Source organism: Dipodomys merriami, unplaced genomic scaffold, assembly GCF_024711535.1.
Source record: "Dipodomys merriami isolate MVZ:Mamm:240054 unplaced genomic scaffold, mDipMer1.0.p SCAF_838, whole genome shotgun sequence".
Lineage (NCBI taxonomy): Eukaryota > Metazoa > Chordata > Mammalia > Rodentia > Heteromyidae > Dipodomys > Dipodomys merriami.
The window spans coordinates 10,156-33,793 of NW_027206444.1; the positions used below are offsets into that span (position 1 = coordinate 10,156).

The 23,638-nt window shown below is 36.9% G+C and overlaps 1 pseudogene; it reads left to right on the forward strand.

Moving 5' to 3' along the window:
• Nucleotides 1-16,053: 16,053 nt before the first annotated feature.
• On the forward strand, nucleotides 16,054-16,150 carry LOC138819960 (U6 spliceosomal RNA; annotated as a pseudogene).
• Nucleotides 16,151-23,638: the final 7,488 nt, after the last annotated feature.

Genomic DNA, 23,638 nt, shown 5'->3' on the forward strand with positions numbered 1-23,638 from the left:
TTCTTATTTTGTCAACGGCTGGGGCTCGATCTCAGGTACTCGGGACTGCCTGTCAGCTCAATTTGCCGCAGGATGGCAGGCTGACACTCACCCATTCATGAATTGGGCCTTGAAGGCTGTGAGTTCAGATACTAGCACTCCCAAAAAATGAATCGTGTAGTAAGAAGCTGATGATGGCACATGTTTTCCTTTTCTGTGAAAGTCCTGGGTGTCAGGAAGGACGTGCAATACATATGCAAACCTATATCCTATGTAATCAATGTAATCACTGTTCTATGTGTCATAATAGTTAATAAAATGAGTAGTCAGTATATGAATAAAACAAAAAATAAAATAACTACACTGAATGCAATATGGAGTCAACATATGTTTAAAAATATAAATCATATATTTAAAATGTAAACAAATAGTATGTTTTCTAGTTGTGGGCATCGATTTCAGGCCTAAAAAACAGACTTGAATTTCTTAAATTCAAGGAGGCAAGCTTCCCCTTCCCACAAAGTGCAACAGCAGGGTTACCTAGACCATGAGTTCAAATCCCAGTCCTGGCAGAAAAAAAATGGCATCTCTATGCTATGTGATGTCCAATTCGTAGGTATTTCATTTGGACTCCATTTAATGAAGGTGATTGTTTAAATGCTTCATAAAGTATTAATTAATATCGACCAGTGTCCTATTATGTAATTGTGTATAATTTTATCCTCGAATCATTCAAGTACTGCCCATTTAATCATGACATACATCACATTCCTTTGGTAATCATATGAATAGGAATGAATTTCATAGGATCTCCTGCCATTTGTTGGTGGCAGCCCAGGATTCAAGCTGTGGGCTTCAGCTCCTACCACTTAAACCTGAGGATAGGGAACTCACAGGTCTGTCCAAGATCACCAGCCAAACCAGGCATCAGTGGCTCTCAGCAGTCCTCCTTAAAACTTACAAGGCTGTGAAAGGAAGATCATGGTCAAAGTCACCCTAGGCAGGACAGTCCTTGAGACTCCTGTCCAACTTGTGCCATCAAAGACAGAAGTAAAGCCGTGTGGCTCCAGTGGTAGAGAGCTAGCCTTGATCAAAAACAACTCACAGATTGTGCCCTGATCCTGAGTTCAAGATCTGGGAACAAACAGACATACACAACAATCTGTGCAGCCATCCGGCTAAAGTGGGTCACTCTCTTGTCCCCAAATGGATTGGACAGAGTTCCCTGGGAAAGGGGCTGCCTTCATTTTGACTCCACCCATTCTGCCTGCATCAGAAGATTCCAGCCACACCTCTATTGTTTCATGGTTCTTTCTGACTAATGAGATACAAGAATGGTGGCCACGCCCACATTCCTTGCTGCCCAGTAGCACCTTGATTCACTCTGTTTGTTGACACCACTACCTCCCCTCCGACCCGGACCTCGCCTCCCCTGTGCCCCACAGTCTGGCCCACGCCCTGCCACAAATGTGCCCCAGGGGTGGAGGTGGGGGTTGACCCGAGGATGCCACCCCCATCCCCAGCCACTAGTGTCCAGGATATGGGGAGATGCAGGTTGGGTGAGGAGTGGGTGCCAAAGATCCCCTGGCCTGGAGCAGTGGGAGCCACACAGCAGCACATCTGCGCCCTTCCACTCCCTGGTGGGAGCCCAGTGGCTTTAGTCAGAGGTGGGGAGCAGCATGTCTACACCTGCCTTCTGGGGTGTTTTTCCTTTTTTTCTGGGGATGGGAGGTGTTGGATGCAGAAGATAGACACCCTTGCTGTGTGAGCCCTTGTCTTCTGTGCTCAGTCAAACTTTCACCTGAAGACAGAGAGACAGAGAGACAGAGAGAGAGAGAGAGAGAGAGAGAGAGAGAGAGAGAGAGAGAGAGAGAGAGAGAGAGAGAGAGAGAGAGAGAGAGAGAGAGAGAGAGAGATAATCTTTTTCCTTCTACAGCCTGACTGTGCTCAGGTGAGTGATCAGTTGGCAAATTGCAGGTACTGCATGGAGGAGTCTTCTGTCACCTGTCTGGATGTGTGTGTGTGTGTGTGTGTGTGTGTGTGTGTGTAGAATTGGGTTGTAACAAGGAGGCTGAATGCTTTGGTAACTTCTACCTGTTATCTTTGGGGCATGTATGGGCTTCACACCTGAGGTCTGGGGGCCAGGAAGGGTGAGAGGCTTGAAGGGGACACAGCACAGTTAAATTACAAGAACAAGGGATCTGTGTGCAATGGAGCTGTGTACTCCCTTGGGCCTGGTTGGTGGCAGTGGAAGCTTGGGAGGATCTGGGAGTGTGGCCTGCAGGGGATGGCTTCCCAGGAGGACAGAGAGCATGGCCAACTCTTAGTAAGGATATGAGTTCTGCTAGTATGGAGCGCAACAGCATAGGTCAGTCTCTGGGTCTTCTCATAATGATGTCTGATGGGCAAGGCCAACCCTATTTTAAATCTTGAGCTGTGATCTTCAGATCTCAGCGTCCTGAGTACTTGTATTATAGGCATGAGCTTCTGGCACTGGAACTCTAGTTCTTTTTGGTATATTAGGGTTTGACCTCATAGCCTTAGGCTTGCCAGTCAAGTCTTCTACCATCGAGTCAAGCTTTTCTGTCTTGGGCATTTCTGAGATGGAGAATTAATATATGCTCATTCTGGGCTGGATCATGGTCCTCTGATCTGTGACAGGCCTGAGCCATGAGGCCCGTTCTTCTGTAGTTGGGATGGTAGATATGTAGCGACATGCTCAGTCATTGGTTTAGATGGATTGTTCCAAACTCAGTCCACGGCAGCCAATTCTTGACCAGAGGTGAATCTCTGGGTTGGGCCTCAACCATTGGACTTCAATCTCTTCATTGGACAGTTGTAAGGAAACAAGGGATTGATACAGAGGGATCTCTGGAGCAGGGACAGGCACAGAGGGAGGGGCCATCTGATACTGTTCTTGGCAATTCTGTGAGCATATGATAGGAAGATACCCGGAAAGATCTCAGATGGTGTGTGTTATTAACAGTGCAACAGTTATGGGATTATGAAACAAAACATGGCTCTCTTTCTTTATTACTCTATCCCCATGAGTAACGGGATCCTTCACTTTGTTCAGTTTTGAAGCTGGGGAAACTGAGGCATAGAGAAGCCGGGTGACCTACTAATGACTCCCAGCTGACAGGAAGCTCGGCCTGACTTCTCTGCCATGCTCCCTAGGACAATGGGTGCTATTCAGTCCACTTCTTGTGGTGGGAAGTCCACTTCTTTTCAGTCATGAGGCTTGAATTTTGGGCCTAGGGCAGCTCCCTGAGCTCCTCAGCTCAAAGCTACCACTCTACCACTTGAGTCACAGCACCACTTTGGAGATAAGAGTCTCACAGGTGTTCCTGCCCAGGCTGGCTATAAACCACATTCTTCATATCTCAGCTTCCATTGTACTTAGGATTATAGGCCTGAGCCACCAGCACCTGGCTTAAGTGTAATTCTGACCTTCTTTCTTTTGCTTTCTCTCTCAGGAACTGATTCAATGGGTGCTGGAGGAGGTGGTCCAGCATCCCCATGTGGCTGGAACCAAGGTGGTCCTCTCATTCTCGAGGTAGGCTGTGGGTCAGGAGCTGTCTCGCTCAGTCTGTTGTACCAGCTCCATGAGGTAAGTCCCTCTGTGCCCTGGCTACACTGTGACAGTAATCCATTGTCCATCTAGCCTTACTGGACTCAAGTACTGTGTTCAATTCTCTTTTCTAGCAAAAATTCCTGGCTAAAATTATGATACAAAGTTATAGAATGAAAATGTAATGCTATCTTAAGAAAGTCATTTAGGGTTCTGGGAATGTGGCTTCATGGTATGGTGATTCCCTAGCATGCATAAAACCCTGGGTTCAATTCCTCAGTACCACTTAAATTGAAAAGGAAACTGGAAGTGGTCCTGTGCCTCAAGTGGTGGAGGGTTAGCCTTGAGGAAAAAAAAAACGCTGAAGAATAATTCCCAAGCACCGAGTTTCAGCCCCAGGACTGCCAAAACAACAGCAACAACAACAATGAACATTTAGTTAGTAAATGCGAAATAAAGAACCCATACTTGGAATATATAATTGCTCCTTCCATACTGATACCTGACAATAGTTCCTAATACATGTACTTTACCTATGTAAGGATACTGTGTTGAAAAAAATATTTTGTTCATTGGGTCACAGCAATTAATGCTAGGAATGTGCTTAGATGTCAGGTGAAGATTAATTCTGAAAATTCAAATATTCCAGGCTTTTGAGTGGGGTCACTGCTAATCACAATGAGAAGGATAGTGTAAGTGAGATTCAGAAACTATTTTGGCCAGTCATCTTACAAAACAGGCAGAGGCTAATTAACAGTTGTGACAGAAGAGAAGGAATAACGCCAGATGGAAAGAATAAATGATAGTAACTAAGGTATAGCAGAAACCGTTCTAGGGAACCATTTTTGCTTATTAAAGAACTAGTTATGAACTAGGCTTATTCCTCATTGCCTTCGGCATTCAAAATCTCCTAGGCTAGTTCTTAATCTCTTTGTGATGAATGTATCTCCTTCTATGCTGATCTTTCATACCTGATCTCCTTTGCTTTCTAAAAATCTGTCTTGCTGTATTTATCTATGAACATTTCCTAATACTAAATACACCTACAAAGATGAAAGAGGATGCTAATATAAGAGTCCCATAGCTCATGAGTCATTTATGTAACAAAATGGAAAAGGAGGACATATTTATTGCTACCTTAATTATTCTGAAAAGCTGCAATGTCACATCATATGGTTCATATTTCCATTCTTTGTCTACATAGTGACATTAAGTGCACATAAATGCAAATATGAGTGGGGTGCTGGTGGCTCATGCCTGTAATCCTAGCTACTCAGGATGTTGAGTCCAGAGGATTGTGGTTCAAAGCCAGCCTGGTCAGGAAAGTCCATGAAACCCTTATCTTCAATTAACCCCAGAAACCCGGAAGTTGTGCTGTAGCTAAAGTGGTAGAGTGCTCAAGTTGTGCTGAAGAGCTGAGAGACAGTGCCCAGGATTAAGTTTCAATCCCCACAACCAACAAAAAAGTGCAAATATAGGTTTATGTTTCCCCCAAAGGAATGATGAAATCAATAGTAATCTTCCCAAATGATTTAGTAGTGCACCTACTTTTACTGAGTTATTTGTTATGGCTTCTTTGCTAAATATATTCTCTTCTTTAAAAATTGTCAACTATTAGCTTTATAATAAACTTCATCTAATATTTCTAGGTTCAAAAGAGAAGTCCATAGAGTTGATGTCACTTAGCTTTCTTACTGTCTTAGTTCAAAGCCAACCCAGGCAAGAGAGTCTGTCAAACACTTATCTGTAATTAAACACCAAAAAAGCCAGAAGTGGAGTTTTGGCTCAAGCAGTGGAGTACTAGGTTTGGGCCAGGTAGGAAAGAAAGACAACTGTTCAGGGACAGGGGCCAGTCTCTAAGTTCAAGCCCCAGAACCAGCACAAACTAAACAAACAAGCAAATAAAACAAAACCTGGGTATTTCTTTGGGACTCTCCTTAAAATAGTGGTGGTCTGAGAAGAGGCTGCTTTTGCTGATCATACTCACTGGATCCTGATTTTTGGGAATTGTTATTGCTATGGAAAACTCAAGACCAGACTAAATGAATTGAAAACTGATTCCTGCAACAAGAGAATCATCTCAGGAGTGAAACATCCATCCATAAGACACTTTAAAACCTCCATGTCTTTGCTTCTTTGCAGTAGAACACTTTTAAAGTTATTTCCTTTTGTTCTATGCCTGCCTTCAAATGGCATATTGTTTCCTTTTGCAAAACTCTCAACCAGAAGTTTACAGACAAGTTTTATATGAGTAAAGGACACACTCAAAAAAGTCAGGGACAGAGTTTCCTTCCAGCCTTGGATTCTTTTCTTGACCAGTACAAAGGAATGCAATAGTTAACTTGAACTTTGTCATTTCTCTATGTTAAATTCCTCTCCTGGGATCAGTTTCCACATCCAGTAGCAGTTTCTTCCACTTACTTCCAGTAACAACTTATGGTGCTGCTCCAGAAAAAAATGAATGTTTTCTGGCTTCATTGAAATAGCACAAAGACACTTTTGGACATGAGGTAACACGTGTTTCAGAGACCACTTAGTAAAGACAAATGCAATTTAAATTGCTTATAAATACATTATCCATGAGAATATTTTGTTCAAACTTCTCATGTGCTCTGTAAATTAAGGTGAATTTTAAATGGTAAGAAGGTTCTCAGATAATTTTTTGTGAGTCTATATGCTGTGCATTAATTTCCTAACTGTACATGAGTTAACCGTAAAAGAAACAATAGCAATTATAGGAGAAAAAGTTCTGTGTTTATGTATAAGTGTTCAATACAATATACAAGACTCTACAAATAAAAAATTGAAACAATAAAGCCAAGTCCCACATGTAGATTTATGGGAGTGATATAGAGAAAGCATTACCCCTAAGTGGAACATGAAGCATGAGGCCACTCCCTTTCTAAATCACGCTTGCTAATCATGTAAATGTGCAAAAAGGAGAATGGAAGAATGATTCTTTTTCCAATGCAAGTCACATATGGGAGAACAGACTTAACTGGAAAAAAAGAGTCTATCTTGAGGGAACAGGAATTATACTAGCAATGAACCTGGTGGCTAAGATCACATTTCTTGTTCTTTCCTTTTCTTATATTCCTTTTTATTGTTGTTGTTTTTCGTGGCACTTGGAATATGGGACAGGGAGCTGTCCCTCTGAAACGCAGCTCAAGGCTAGTGCTCTTCCACTTGAGCTGCAGTGCCGCTTCCAGTTTTCTGGTAATTATTGGAGAAAAAGAGTCTCCAGGACTTTCCTACCCGTGCTGACTTTAAAACCCAATCTTCAGATCTCACAAAAACTTGGTTTATGATCACATTTCTAACAGTGTACACCCAGGATATGTAATGTATATGTTCATCTAACTTTATATGAATTCTTGAGTTAAAAATCTGGGCTACAGTTAGACTTTACACTCACAAAAGTGTTTGAAGTTTAAAAGTTGATACTCCTAGAAAAATAAAACCTAAGAATGTAAAGGAGTCTGGGAGGTTCAATTTGCATTTAGCTTGGACAGTATAGGCTTTGAGACACTACCTATAATTAACCAGCCAAAGCTGGAATACCAGTCACGAGCAAGATTGCTGAATTACAGCTTTAAGTTTTTGCATACATACATACATACAAACATACACATACACACAGAGGCACTTATAGGTGCACACAAAAATACATAAATGAAACAACTCTCAGAATATGTAGAAAAGTTAGAAAACAATAGAAAATTGGTCCTTAGTAAGACTAGAATCAAGTGATAATTTTTTTATATTAGAAAGCCCTCAAGTGAACTTTCCCCCAGAAGTTGAGAATATTACATAGGTTGGGACCAGAGATAGTAAGAGAGTCAAGCAATCATTCTTAACGGGATAGGATACATAGTGGAATGAATCAGGGAAGCCTGCAGGTGCATCCAAAAATGTTCATATCCTGTGTCAAATGTTAAAACACCTTTGAAAATAGTACATAAACAGTCTGAGCAGTCAGTCTAGTGGATTAAATCATAGGAGAAGTTCAGAATTTCTAGTCTGTTTCTAGATTAAATAAACAAACTATGGCAGGGCAATGTGATACAAGCCTGGAATTCTAGCACTCAGACAAGAGATAAGAGAGTGGAATTACATAATGATACCTTCCCTGGACCAGATAGAATAATTTTGTCTCAGTAAAACTAACCAAACAACAAGAAAGGAATACACAGTTGGAAGTTTGGCCTAATTTTGTCATTATGTTTTGAGAAGTCAAGTTTCCTATTGAATGCACCTCATATATATCCTCACTTATGTTTTAAATGCTCTCATCATTACAGAACATTCGTAGATGCAAAAGAGCTCATGTTTCCCATCCCTCATTCTGTTGGATTCCAAATAAATGTTGAAGGATTACAAAAGCTTAAGACTGGAGAAATAGCAAAGTTCGTCTAATGTAGGATTTTGTAGACCTTGTTAAATTAGAATTTAGATTTAAAATATAGTTTTTGGATTTGTTTGTAATTTCATATTCTATAGGATACTACAAAATTCTTTCAAAGTAGAGGGATTAATTGAAAAATTCACAAATAATTCTGGCATTCTATTTGCCTAGATATTCTTTCATGACAGTTATAATTAGAACATAGTTAATAGATAATTTGCAGAGTTCATGTATACCATGTTAATATGAATAATCTAGACAGAGTTGCCAAAAATGGATGACATTAATTTATACATTTAGAAAAACCAATTTTTCAAGGTTTGGTTTAATATGGTATGAAGAGAGTAATTGTGTGACATCTTCTTTCTTCTACCTATATGTACCACAGGAAGCCATTTCCTTATTTACGTGCCTCTGTATACATAGAGAAAAATGCTAGGTTTGGGGTTTTTTTTCAGTTTTTTTTTTATTGATTCATCGTAGAACTTGAACTCTTGGCATGGACAGGGTCTCTGATCCTGTTTATGCTCAAGGCTCAAGCCCTACCACTTCAACCTCAGTGCCACTTGAGTCTGGATTTTGCAGAGAAGTTTTTTGGAGATAAGATTCTAAGAAACCTTCATGCCTGGGTGGGCTTTGAATCATAATTTTCCTATCTTAGCATACTGAATATCTATGATATTTAAAATAATCTAAATATAAATAATATTTGCAAGTGTTCTGATCTCAAGATTACCAGTGGAGGAAAAATGATGCAGCTCAGTTTATTGTGGTGTTCTTTTCAGAACAAGGAGGGTGTCACATTAGCAGAGGTGTAGTATTTTTTCAAAATAGAGATAAGGTATTCATAATGTGAATTAAGGAATTTTAAGGTGTCCCTTATAAGTTGGAAACTGTTGGGCTAGGATGACTTTATGGCATAAATCTTGGGATTGATGGTCATAGACATAATAGCTTACTCTTATAAACAATTGCTTACTCTTGAAGAATTAATTATTACACATGCTTCACAGTTTTATCCTCTACAAGAATGTGGCTATTTTTCTGTTTACTTCTCAATCTGGACACCCCATTGGAAACTGCATCTATTGCAGAATTAATTAACATGCAAACAGGTACTGTTTTGAATCTCTTAGGAATGTTGAGAATTTAAAAATGAGTAGTTGTTAGTCATAGGAATTTTGAAGAACACATATATTCTGTCCTCTTTAAAAACTTACTTACTTTTAAAATTATGGGTTTCCATAGTATTAAACTGGGTCCCGTCATGGGGCCTGAACTCTGGGCCTGGACGCTGTCCCTCAGCTCTTCAGCTCAAGGCTAGCGCTCTACCACTTGAGCTTCTGGCTTTTTTCTTTTTGCTTATGTGGTGCTGAGAAATCGAACCCAGGGCCTCAGGCATGCAATGCAAGCGCTCTACCACTGAGCCATCTTCCCAGACCCTGTTTTCTGTTTTAGAATGAGAAAGTACTAAATTTATTCTTTTTTGAAAAATTTGGCAAGTATATTGTGAAAATAGTGTCTAGTTGGATAACATTCAAGTTGATGAACCTCTGATAAATAAGGGGTAATTAACTCAAATTAGAAGCCAAATATTATTGATTTTTAAAATGTTACTACATAAAGAATAATATTTACTGTGTCAATACAGTAAAATTACATTTTACACAGCTTATTTTTTCAATTTTATTACCAAATTGATGTATAGTGACTTTACACTAATTGTAAGGTAGTGAATAAAAGTCATTTCAAACTTGTTATCCCTCCCTCATTTTTCTCACAGTTGTCCTTCACCCCTTCACCCCTCACAAGTTGTAAAGTACATTTCCAACATATTGTCTTGTGAGTATTGCTATTGCATTGGTTTGCCTTTTGTCCTTTGTCTCACCATTGTCTCACCATACAGCAGGGATAAACCATAGGGGAAAACCCCAAAGAAAACAGAAATCACATAGTTCATCAAAAACAACAACCACAAATGAAAAAGAAATCTGGTTCCATATCTTGGAATTCATTTTGCTTAGCATCAGCTAATATGGTTACATATATGCATAACAAAGCCACTGGAAAATAATAGCTGCATGGATACTATATCATGAAAACAACATGTTAACATTTTGATGGTAAAGGTGGAATTAGGATTGGTGAATTTGCGGTTCTGATAAATGATTTTCAACAGATTTAAATTTATGACAGGTAAAATTGAATAGTTCAAAATTTTTAATAACTTAGCCTATTAAGAAAATTTAAAATTGCCTGGAAGAATAGGCTCTCATGCAAAGAAATCCAAGGAGACTTAGTAGAGAGGGAGCAATATGGATGAAGATGGCTCTTTTTCAAACTAAACAAACAAACATCAGAAACCTTGCTGTAAATCCTGTAGGTTCCCTTGGAATTGTCCTTACCCAGGAACTATATTCTCACTGTTTGAAAGAAGGTTGTATTGGAATTTAAATTAAAAGTTCTTTAAGGGCTGGGATGTAGCTCAGTGGCAAAGCGCTTGCCTAGCAAGTGCAACGTCCTGGGTTCGATCCCCAGTACCAAAAAAGAAAAGACAAAAAAAAATACAGTTAAAAAAAACCCAAACAAAAAAAAAAGTTCTTTAAAAAATAAGGCATCAAAATTTGTGAATGTACCTTCAATTACCAAATACTAATTCTCTGAAAAAGATAATTTGAGTCAAAATATTTAGGGAGAAAGTGCCCTCCACAATGAAAGAAGGTGTCACTTTCCACAATGTCTTTGGACGTGAAGCAGTGAAACACAGAAAAAAATTTGATTGGATACTTCAAACCAATGATTTCACATTTCTAAGTGGCTCACAAAAAATAATATTCTTATTAATATGAGGTAGTCTAGACTTCTTTTATTACATATGCCAAAAAGTTCAGAAAAGAATTGAACAAATGGAAAAATTAATAATAAAATTTTTCTTAGAAGCCTTAGCTAAGCGTATTGACTTCAGCAGTGAAGGGAGGCCAAAACTTTTTGATGTAAATTGTGTTAGTATTTTTACTCCCTAAAGTGATTTTACAGAGCCCATTTGGCTCACTACAATGCAGAACTGATTGAATGAAGACATGAAAATACATTCCACATCCAAATGAGGCAACTTGAAGAGTTTTAAAAGAGAAATAATGAAGATGTAGCAATGGTGGAGCCCGTATGGTCCTTCAGCTTCACTAGACTGGAAGCCAAGAAGCTGTGATTAATTGGAACTCTGGCAAGAGCTAAGAGTAGGACATAGAAGTAGGACATAGAAGCATTTTCCTTTTGTAACAGACACTTTCTTCCAAGGTATGGGTGGTTTAACTCTATTCTCCTCCATACATCTTGGTGAACAAATGCAAGACCAAGAGAAAAATAACCTATTAAAATAATTTTGCATAGAATAACTTCACTGTTCCTGATATGGTATCGAAGGAGAATCTTAAGAGAGAAGATTAAAAAGTGCAGTATTTTTTGGTTTCCTCTAAGCATCTTCTTAGCAAAAATATATCTTTGATGTTAGACAATTCTGATTGAACCAACAAGTGATGGAGTACTTATTTTTGTGGGCACTTTAGACACAAGAAGTCTTTCAAGGTAAAAGAAAAAAAAATATAGCCAAATATTTGTGATCACAGCATCTTGGACTGTTTTCTGCAGACAAAGTTTTACATTAGATTTCTCCTTATTAACATAGATGTTGTTTCATGGCAACCAAATACAAGAAGGAAGTTTTATGGACTCGCTTGGCCAATTAAACAGCATGAAAAAAGAAAATGGCAAATAATATTTAATGAAATTACTTTGACCAATCACTTTGCCAGAAGAAAGAAGGAAAAATATAATTCAAAATCAATTGTCTTAAAAGTATGAAGAAAGAGTAGTGAAGAGAGATTAGAGAAAATATAGAGGATCGTTTTCTCTCCAGTGGAGTAATGCGTTCTTGATCTTGTTTCTTCCATTCTACCTCACAAGCTACCAAGTGTTTCTCAGGACTGGATTATCCAGTTCAGACAGAAATCTCTTAGAAGTAAGATACTATATGCAGCAGGTGATTTATAACCTTAGACAATCTATTTAATTCTGTTGAAAATTCTCCCCTATCCCAAACTTCCCTCTTTGAACAGCTTTGTTTGCTTTTCCCAAGACTGCCCTTCATTAACTGATTAAAATTTTGAGTGGTCATATTCATACTCTCTAGAGATTGCTGTTTGGTTGTGATTTTTGTGTGTTTTTGTTTCTAGATGTGTTTTTAACTGAATTTTAAAAGTTTGTGCAATTGTGTTACAATTAAATATATCCATCTAATTGTCCAATGCTCCTAGATCAGAGTCACTCCTTCTATCATTCTCAACCAACCCTTTCTCCAAGATTTATTTCCAATTTACCACTTCCTTCATCATATGTGTACATTCAGGATTCTAGCTGTATTTGCTCCTTGTTCATTTTTCATTCATTCTATGTCTTTACTATAATTCCTCTTTGGTTTCAACTTCTGATAGTCATTCTGTTAAACTGTCTATTAATACTTTGAAAGGTTTATATACATTCCATGGAGTTTCAATCCTGCATATTCTTGAAATGATGTCAGATTATATCTCCATAATTCATTCATCTGCAGCAACAATTTGCAAGACTGGAGACGGGAAGCACCTAAACATGATTTTTTCTCAACCGTTTGAAAGATTAATCTTTAGTCAAAAAGAAAGTTAAAAAATGGCTTAGAATGTATTTCTAACTATGCATTTTTATAAATGGCTTTGTAAAATCGTGTGATTCTTTTATTTTACATGGAATAATTTTTCTACTACCTATAAGTTTTGGAAAAAGAAGAACATTATAATTTATTCCTAGATAGGAATATGATAGAAATAGAAGACAGATATTATGTTTGTCATATCTCTGATTAGTACCCATATTCAAGACTTAAAGTCATATTTCTTACTATATTAGACAGAGGGAAAACATAAAATAACATATGATGAGGCAACTATTTGTGATTGTTTAAAATGTACCTTATAAAATGATGAAATTTATTAGCTAAGGTTTGGGTTTGAAATTTAGGAGGCTGACATATTAAACACATTTCTGAAAGGCCCATACTGAAAACCACAAATTGTGGGTGGTACTATTTCTACACTTTATTGAATGGTTGAACATGTTTGGCATTAGTGCTGTGTAAATAATTCAACTCTATTGTAACTTGCTCCCTACACTTGAAAAACTTGTAATGTCACTAAGTATCATTAACTTGTCAAATGTTATTTTGGCGAAAGTGATTTTTTTAAATTTAATTTTATTTTATTTGTGAACATATTGTACAGAGGGGTTACAATTACATGGGCAGGATAATGCGTACATTTCTTATCAAGCATTGAAGCCTCCTCCTTTGGTTTACCCTTCACATCCCTTCCCAGCCTCCCCCCTCCCCCCCAATCCCAATCCTTCTCCTTCCCCCCCCTCACCCCCCCCCCGCACGGATTTTTTAAACCTCATTGTGGACATGACAACTTGTACTTCTCATTGTTGCAAGAGGTCCACCTGTATCCTTAAACACTGGTTTTTCCCCATCTCCTCCACAAGTTATACTGACACCAAATATAGTGAAAGCAGGGATTATACTGTGGGGGAGGGACATACAAAGCAACAAAGAGATAATCTTATAAATGCGTTAGAAACACATGCATGAAAGAAAAAAACATTAAAATACATATCTAAGGGTTCATTTTCCTGACCTCACATTATCTGACCTTTTCCGCTTGACTCATACATATACTAGACATTGCAAATAAGGGAAACAATGAGACCTATGTTTCTTTTGGCCTGGCTTCCTTCACTTAATATAATTTTTTCCAAGTTTTTCCATTTCCTAACAAATGGGGCAATGTCATTCTTTCTGATGGAGGCATAGAATTCCATTGTGTATATATACCATATTTTCTTGATCCATTCATCTACTGAGGGACATCTGGGTCGGTTCCATATCTTAGCTATGGAAATAATGCTGCAATCAACATAGTTGTGCTGGTAGCTTTAGTGTGGTCTTGTTTGTAAACATTTGGGTAAATGCCCAAAAGTGGGATTGCTGGGTCATAGGGGAGATCTATGTGAAGTCTTTTGAGGAACCTCCATACTGCTTTCCAAAGTGGTTAAACAAGTTTACATTCCCACGAACAATGAAGTAAGGGCGAAAGTTATTTTTAAAAGTTTATTTAAATGTAGATTATCATTGGTTTGAGAGTGACATTTTTATACCACAGAACCATGTTGTACTGAAGTCCCAGTGTTTTGAAGCACTCCTTAGTGCTTCAAATGTTTTTCTGAATTACATTTGACCTCTAAGTCAAGTTTTCAGGCTTTGGTAGACCAATTATAGATCTATCCTTCTAGGAACTATTTTTTGGCCCACTTATGTTGGAATAAAATCTTTCGTTAATCATAGGTGAGGGGTATTAAAAATAATCTTATGACAATTTGTGAACTTGTTCACTCATATGGGCTGGTCATCTGTAAGTTGAATGTTTGAATTACAGTACTTTCTCTCAAATTTTGTGATCTCATCCTTCATTTTAAGTTGCCTTGCATTTCACAATTGCTTACTGCTAATTCCTGCATCTCAAGGAATTGGGGCCCTGAAATATAGGAAATGCGAAATTGAGATGGGTCTTCAATTACTTTGTGTTGATATATTGCATGGGCCTTGGTGAAAAGTCTTGCCCCTGTTATCTGATGATGCAGGTAAATGGGCCTTGAGATCCTAGGACCCATGGGTACTGCAGAAGAATAATATTTTTTAGACATCTTAGCAAAATTTGGGCATAATCAGTAAGAATGCTTCAGAAATATGGACAAAAGCAGTTTGGGACAAGCAAGTTAAAACAATAAACAGAGCAGCAGAGTAAAATCCATTACAGATTAGAGGAAAACATTGTTTTTTTATCATGTGGATTCAGAAGACCAAGAAGAGTTATAATGTATCACAAGTTTATACTAAAAAGATTGCATTGATACGTTTTCTAGTCTAATACATATTTGAAACCTAAATATTTATATTCCAATTCTGTTTATTGGAGTAAATAAATATCAATTTATTTGTCAAATTATCAACTAATTCTAGTAAGTTTCATTGTGTGAAATATAAAATCAGCACATATAACTATATATAATATGATTAAAAGACACACGTTTTGTATTGTTCTGTTGTAGTTACTGTATCAAAGGCAACTCTGTTTTAAAGTATGATTCCATTATCTCTACTTCAGTGTTTGATAGAGTTAGATCTAAAGCTTTATCATTTGTAGATTTACAGCATGGAGGCAAGAGGAAACACTGTGATTAAAACATTATCAATTTAATGCCTAATAATGAGGAGAAACATATGCACTTCTCCTGCAACTATGAAAATATTTGGTGATAAAAAGGCAGTAGTGTAAGTTCCTGCCAGGAACTTACAGACAGGCCAGGACATTAAGTAATCATGCATACGAACAATTTTTTCACTTCTTGGCTTTAGCTACTTTTAAATGGAAGGTATAATAAACAATTATATTTTGATAAAATACCTTCTCGTCTGAACAGTTCTCTTTGAACTGTTCATCCCTCTATGATCCCTTGTAACCAAGATTAGTTTTGTTCTTGTAAGAAAATCTTTGCTGTCAGGGTAAGGTATTCTGGTTGTTCTGTTCCCACATGGAAGAAGGGTAAAGGCTCAGGTAGACATTTGTTCCAGTAACACCTCATTTGGGAAAATGTCAGCTGAAGAAGTTTAGAAGTAGCTCTTAAGCAACGCTTAGTTTGAATCCATTAGGTCCACAAAGCTGGATAAATAAATACTTGAAAAAGCCATCACCTTTGGACCTAATTATAAGTAATAGAGAGTATGATCAAATTCCAAATAAAAAGACTTAAGATATTCATTGGCAAAAAAAAGTTTGCAAATGTGAGCAATCGACTGATCAATATAATTTTTTCAAATATTCACAGAATTTTAGGGAAATAAGATCGATAGCATTGTTAGGAACAATAAGGTTTCCTTGTTACAAGTAGGCACCCATAGATATAAGCCTGTATAAAGATTGCAGCATTAACTATTATATTTAGAGGATACTACATGCTTCAGCAGCACGTATACTCAAACTACAATACAGAGATTAACATGGCACTTGCACAAGGATAATATGAAAATTTGAGAAGTATTCCATATTTTTCATTCTTCAGATGCAAGAAATGAAAAAAAGTGATTAAAAAGTTGATTACAAAATTACAAGTTTAACAATACACGTAATTCATATAATTAAATTTAGTTTGACATCAGTGTATTAAATCACCTCAGAAAGGCGTTTACATAGCATAAACTTTACAAAACTTTTCAAATTAGACAACATTGTCATTTTATCCCAAAGAAAAATAATATTAAGACCTAGAAAAAAAGGAATCAAACTGTTTCTATATGGAATACAATCGGAAAGGACACATTAATGAACTTATATATTATAAAATAATATAGAATTCAATGTATATCTAGGAGAAAATAAACTATGAACATTATGCAAACATAGAATATAGAATATTTTAAAATATACTTTTTCAGACAAGCACCAGAAATATTTTAGTTTCTGTACTACTCATTTCAACAGGTAAATTAAAATTATTTCTTATTAAAAAATCACAAACTCTGAAGAAATTATTATACATGTTTACAAAATCTATTGAATACATTTTTCCATCCAAGGCAGGCAATTCACTTGGAAGAATTCCGCGGAATCCATGAATTTTTACAGTAAAATATTGGTGCTGCCGGGCACTGGTGGTTCATGCCTATAATCATAGCTAAACAGGAGACTGAGATCTGAGGATCATGGTTCAAAGCCAGCCTGGGAAGGAAAGTCTGTGGTACTCTTATCTCAAATAAACCACTAGAAAACTGGAAGTGGAGCTGTGTCTCAAGTGGTAGAGGGCTCACCTTGAGCTGAAGATCACAGGGATAGCTCTAGGCCCAGAGTTCAAGCCCCATGACCGACCAAAAAGAAAGATATTGCTCTTATTTGGATTGTGAAAATATTTTGTAGGGACACAAAAGATGAACTTGCATTTTTGAAATTTAAGAAACTTAACCCGACCATTAGGACTTCGGTGAACAATTTGTACAGCCTTTTACAACTTCATAGAGGTAGTGATACATACTTATGCTTTTGGCAATGTCAAATAGAGTTTCTTCTATGTTGTTCTTCAGGCCTGGATTTATATAATGGTTCAACAGAAGGCGATCCAGCGTATCTTTGCTATCTCAATTCTCAACAGCAAGATATAAGGGTGTCAAGAGTCCTTTAGTTTGGGGAAGTGTTACTGTGGCTCAAGCGGTAGAGCACTCCCCTTGAGCTGAAGAGCACAGGGACAGCACCCAAGCCCAGAGCTCAAGCCCCATGACCCACCAAAAAAAAATCACAACAACAACAAAAATCAAACAAACAAAAATATTTGGGCTGGGAAAGTGGCTCAGTGGTAGAGCGCTGGCCTTGCATACATGAGGCCCAAGGTTCGATTCTTCAACACCACATAAGCAGAAAAAAAAGCAGTAAGTGGTGCTGTGGCTCAAGTGGTAGAGTGCTAGCCTTGAGCTGAAGAGATGAGGGACAGCACCCAGGCCCAGAGTTCAGGCCCCACGACCAGACCAAAAAAAATTTAAAAAAAAAGTCCATTAGTTTGGCCATTGGTATCTGTATCATGATGAAGTAAGAAAGAAGCGACTCTGGTATTATTCCACGTGTATGCACTGTTCAGGGGTGTCCAGTCATCTACAGTTATTGCATGTGCCGCTTGAGAAACCAACTGACTGACAATGTCTAAGTGTCCACCGTAGGCTTCTTGAAGAGGGATATACTGATCATCATCCCTACTATTCACATAAGTGGCCTTTTGAAAAAGAAGTCTCCGCACTGTAGTAAGCTGAATATTTTCGACAGCCCATTGAAGAAATATGGTTGGATCCTTCTCCAATTTTTTTCTTGCAATTGATACCATTCCTTACTTTTTCATCTTGTTCCCCATATTCCTAAGAATTGCCTAACCAGAGACTTTGAGTGCCAGTGGGAATGAGGTGTCCATGTATTTCCCTAATAGTTCACATTGGTTGAACTGGTCAGAAATATCTGGTGAATTTTCTGCAACTGTTTATTCACCATGATTTATTTTCTCTTTTTCTAATTTTACTATTCGAAATTATTCTAACTGCAGAGTAGGGAATTGATGGAGAGCAGAGGAAAGATATTCCTCCATATTCAAATGTACACACTGAAAATGAGGACCAGTGATGTCTCCATGTGCAGCTTATTCTAGGCATGAGAAAATAGGAAATAATGCCTTCCATATAAATGATTTGGGAAATGGCAGAGCAAAAAGTGAAATGATACAACCAAAAATATAAAAGCAAAATAAATTAGGATAATTATGGAGCAATCGTGTTATATATGAGAACCATGAAAGGGAGAGAGAAAGAAAGAGAAAGATATGTAATGACGTAGCTAGCCACATAATCCATGCCTCTGATCAATTTGTAGAGCAAACAAAATTTTATTTTTTAAAAGAGATGGAAATCGAATTTATGTATTTACTTGAAGTTAGTAAATACATTTTTAGTAGCCTACATAAAGAGACATAATTTTACCAAACTACAGACAGTAAAATAAATCCTTGATAGTTCTAGTAACAGATCTGACTGAAATCAGTTGAATCATACTTTTCTTGTACAATGAAGGAATAAGAGGGTAGTAAAGCAGCTAGAGAAGGCAGGGAGATTGTATCTGTGACAAAACTTTGTGGAAATTGGTATTGAGGATTTCTTACTGGTGATCCACTTGCACTGGAAGCATGATTCTGAAGTATTGCTTGCCGATTCTGAACTATTGATTTGATTATTATATTCTCCAAGAAGAAAATGAGAATTGATAATGAAGGACTACTAATACATTTTGACCTTCTCACTAAGCACTTTCAATCATCAAAATCACATGAAGACAATAGACAGGCCTACTTTTTAGATGAAAGCAAGTGTCTTATAAAAACAAGGAATGTATGTAGTCATGCAAAGGACTTCTATTTTACCAATGCCGCATACATTTTTCTAATGTTGGGTACCAATAAATAATGGATCTATTAGAAAGCTCTTAAGGCTCCTATGTTCAATAGTGAGTTCTCTTACACTATATCATGGTATTTTTTGTGTTTTAAGAATAAATTTACATTACTAACTTGAATTTCTGACAGGACAGTATCATCACTGTACATCTTGCTTCTATACTCTCATTTTAAAATTACCATCTAAGTATGTGCATTAGATAACTATATAGGAAAAAGTAGAAGCCACACTGATGGCTTATGTCTTTAGTAGTAGTTAATCAGAAAGATGAAATCTGAGCATTGTGGTTTGAAAGCAGACCAAGAAAAAACAGTCCATTAGATTCTGATTTGAATGTAACCAGCAAAACCTAGAAATGGAGCTGTGGTACAAGCAGTAAAATGCTAGCCTTGAGAAAACTGAAATAAAAAATAAATTCTGGGACAAAGCCAGGCCCTGATTTCAAGCCCTAGTAGTAGCACCAAACAAATAAATTAATTAATAAGGTAATTAATTAATTAAAACTAAATTAAGTGGTCACATGTGGAGAGGCAGGTAAAATGTAACGTGCGTGGTAATGGTTTATGTATTATTTTGTAATAAGGCATATTATCATTTGTCCTAATCACTAATATTTTATGTGGACTTTTTTGTACAATAAACCCTGAATTTAGCATGCGTGTATATGTGTGTGTACATGTGCGAACATGTGTGTATGTGTATATGTGTGTGTGTGCTGTTGCAATGTTGCTTGCCAATGTGGACAGGGTGAGGCTGAAAAAAGCTAACTGTGTTGCAATGTTTTTATTTATCAGTGTTCTGTCATGTCATTTCAGTGGAACCAGCCTTTGTACATATTATTTGTCTAATAATAACATCATAATCAAAGCATTTACAATATTAAGTTAGAAAAAGAGACCGCTTTCAGCTCTTATTGTATGTTAGGTAAGAAGATACAGACATAATTAGTTAGTAAGTTGTTGCTATAAGATGATTGTCTGTACAAAATACGTATTTGACCTCTTAAATTGGTTATACTTTTAAGATACACTCATAGAGTGATTTGGACCGACTTGACCAAACAGGTATTACTCTCTGATTATTCCTGTGAAACACAAGTTGGATAAACTCTTTCCGGATTTCTGTTGAAAATCACTTTCTTTGCAATATTATATCTATTCTCACTAAGAGATAATCCAACCCATATTATGTTTGAATATCCCATCTTATTCATTGAAAATAAGTATTGTGGATATGCTTGTTAGATATTCCTTTCAAAAACGAACAAACAAAAAGCAAGTGTTATTTCCATATTGTGGATGCATTTGAAGGTGTTTTGTACATGCACAGGTATCTTTACTAATGGCTCTTTTGTGGGAGAAACTATGGCAACTTTAACAAATAAGGCTTTTTGAATATCTGTTCCAATATACATAACATCTCAGAGCAAGTCTTGCAATTTCTGAAAATCCTTTGAATATTTTAGTATTATTTCAGTTCATTGACTGTAGAGCTAAAATTTCTGAAATATTGTTAAGATCTGAAAAAGTATGTGGGTATATATGCTTTTTTATGCTTCATTTTATGAAAACCCAGTTTTTATGAAAGTAAATGGAATAGAATGAAAGAATTAAGTGAATTGGGTAAGCTAATTATTAGTATAATTTTGTTTTCTATTAATAGTCCATTGAATGTAGATGATGCAGTTAAATTATTTCCTCTCTATTTCAGTTAGTTTTAGTCTTTATAGTTATGAGTGAACTTTTAAATAAAGGTCTTTTAAAATAATTAGGATTAACCTTGTGCTTTTCGTCCTACTCCCAAGAAAATGAGTTATTTTTAAGTGTTAATAGTTTATCATTATGATTATCATAGTGAATCATTATCATTATCATAGGGACTTAAAAATGTAGTAGTATTGATGTCTTTTTAAACCAATTGTATTCACAAGTTGGAGAGTCTTTAATTCATAATTAGGTCTTGGTGTCAATGATTTAAACTCTCGTTCCTAACATTAATGATAGGTAAGACTGCATTTTTGGGTATATGAAAGGTTTTTATATTTATCTCGGGTCAAATGTGATTTTATATCATTCTTTCTTTAATAACATTTTAAAGTAGTACATTTCTCTCAAAATGGTGGATATAAAAAGCAATCAAAAGGGCTGGGAAGGTGGCTCAGTGGTAGAGTGTTTGCCTTGCATGCATGAGGCCCTGGGTTCAATTCCTCAGCACCACATAAGCAAAAAGAAAAAAGCCGGAAGTGGCTCTATGGCTCAAGTGGTAGAGCACTAGCTTTGAGCTGAAGAGCTGAGGGACAGTGCCCAGGTCTAGAGTTCAGGCCCCACGATCGGACCCCCCCCCCCAAAAAAAAAGCAATCAAAATACTTCAAATGGTAAAAAATTTAGGTGAGCTACAATGTGGAAACGATTGCTCCAAAAGGCCTGCAGTCTGTTTCCATCAGGAATTGGGCAGGTCATTCTTTCAGTAAGACTGTGTTAACCAGAGATGGGGTCCCCAGGCAGTGCAGTGTTGAGTGAAGGCCTAAAATATGATTTCTACTATTTTGAGCTAGAAATCAAGAATGTTATAGTTTAGCAGTTCCTTTCACTAGGGAGGTATAAATTGAGTTTTCACTAGGGAGGTATAAATGGAGTTTTCTTCTTACAGTTACTTATTGTCTTTTTTTGTTGTTGTTGGTCATGGGGCTTGAACTCTGGGCTTGGGTGCTGTTCCTGCACTCTTCCACTCAAGGCGAGCGCTCTACCACTTGGACCACAGTGCCACTTCCAGTTTACTAGTGGTTTATTAGAGATAAGAGTCTCACAGTCTGTCCTGCCCAAGCTGGCTTTGAACCACAATCCTCAGATCTCAGCCTCCTGAGTAGCTAGCATTATAGGCGTGAGCCACCGGTGTCTGTCTAAGTTACCTATTTTCTAACAAAGATAAAGGAAATATTATTAGAGTGTGCACAATAATTTTGGGAATTTTCCTAGAATTAGTAGACTGAGTGCTAGTATTTAGTTATAAAATAGAATGAGGTTAGTTCATATAGTGGGAATGGAACGCAGGCTAACACTTACCGTGTGTAGAATGTTGTACTAGTAATTCCAACTCTGAAGACTTAAATATCATCATCTTAGAATTAAAAATAGAAATAGTTTCACTTTATGGGATTATTGTGAGGATTAAATTAGATACCAAAGGTAAAGTACTTGGAAAAACAATCAGAGTTTGATACTTTCTACCTTTTATTTTATCATGTGATATATTCTAATAGTTTTACTGTGATTTTTATATTGTCTATTTAGGATATGCAAAGTGATGTATTGATATACATTGCGTTGTTCACTTTTCTGTCATTATGAGGAAAATACCTGCAAAGAAAATTTCTGAGAAGGCAAGTATCATATTGACTCATGGTTTAAGATCAGATGTCTCCATTGTTTTTAATTATATTTTTATTAAATAGGTGTACGAAATGTTTTCCATTCAACGAATCAGTTTATAAGTACAATGGATCTTTACATAACTTTCTCACATCCTTCCAAACCTCAACCCACTTTCGTTTTTATTAGTTTCATACTATCTGCATTGAATATTATGGCTTCACTCTCTACTTCCATAAGTCTCTTTATTTCTTCCCTTTGATTTTCCCTCACATTTTCCAAGTGGTAGCCTCCTGGTATTCATTTTGTTGGATTAAAAGTTCAATTTTATAAGAAATTACACCTGTTAAATACTCCTCTACAAATAGCATGCTTCGATTAATACTGTTTTTTAACTTGCATAAAATTCTGGCTTCTAAATACACGTTCTTTTTGTGTCTGGCTGTGACTTCGTTTATTTAACATAATTTTAGTTCTATCCATTACTTTGCAAATACTGTAACAGTCTTTATAATGGATGGGTGCAATCCAATTGTGTATATGTGCAACACTTTCTCCAACCATCCCTCTGCTAAAGTGCATCTGGGCTGTTTCCATAAATTCTCTACGGTGAATAGTGCAGTAGTGAACATGATTGTGAGAGTGATTTTACTCTAACCTTTTGGGAAAATTCATCACTGTTTTTCTGGGAGCAATCCTCTAGCCAATTTTCCAGAATTAGCACATCCCTTCCTTCATCTACATCACAACGTTTTTCAGGTCCTCAAAAACACACTACCCCCTACAGGTACCAATCAGCTAAAACCAGACTGTGCCCATATTCTTTTGTTGTTGTTATTGTTTTCTTTCCGGTCGAGGGGCCTGAATTCTGGGCCCTCAGCTGTCCCTCAGCTTTTTTGCTCAAGGCTAGCAATCTACCACAGCGTCACTTCTGGCTTTCTTCTTTTTGCTTATGTGCTGCTGAGAAATCAAAACCATGGCCTCAGGCATGCAAGGCAAGAGCTCTACCACTGAGCTACTTTCGGAGCCCCGATGTGCCCATATTCTTTTAATACATTTTTCATAATTTTACACATAATTTAGTGAGAACCTTCTATGTACTTTCCTAATGTGGGAATGAGGTATATGACAATAGAGCAAAAGTAAGGGATATGGGATTAAATTAGCTATTATCATATTTAAAATAATTTTC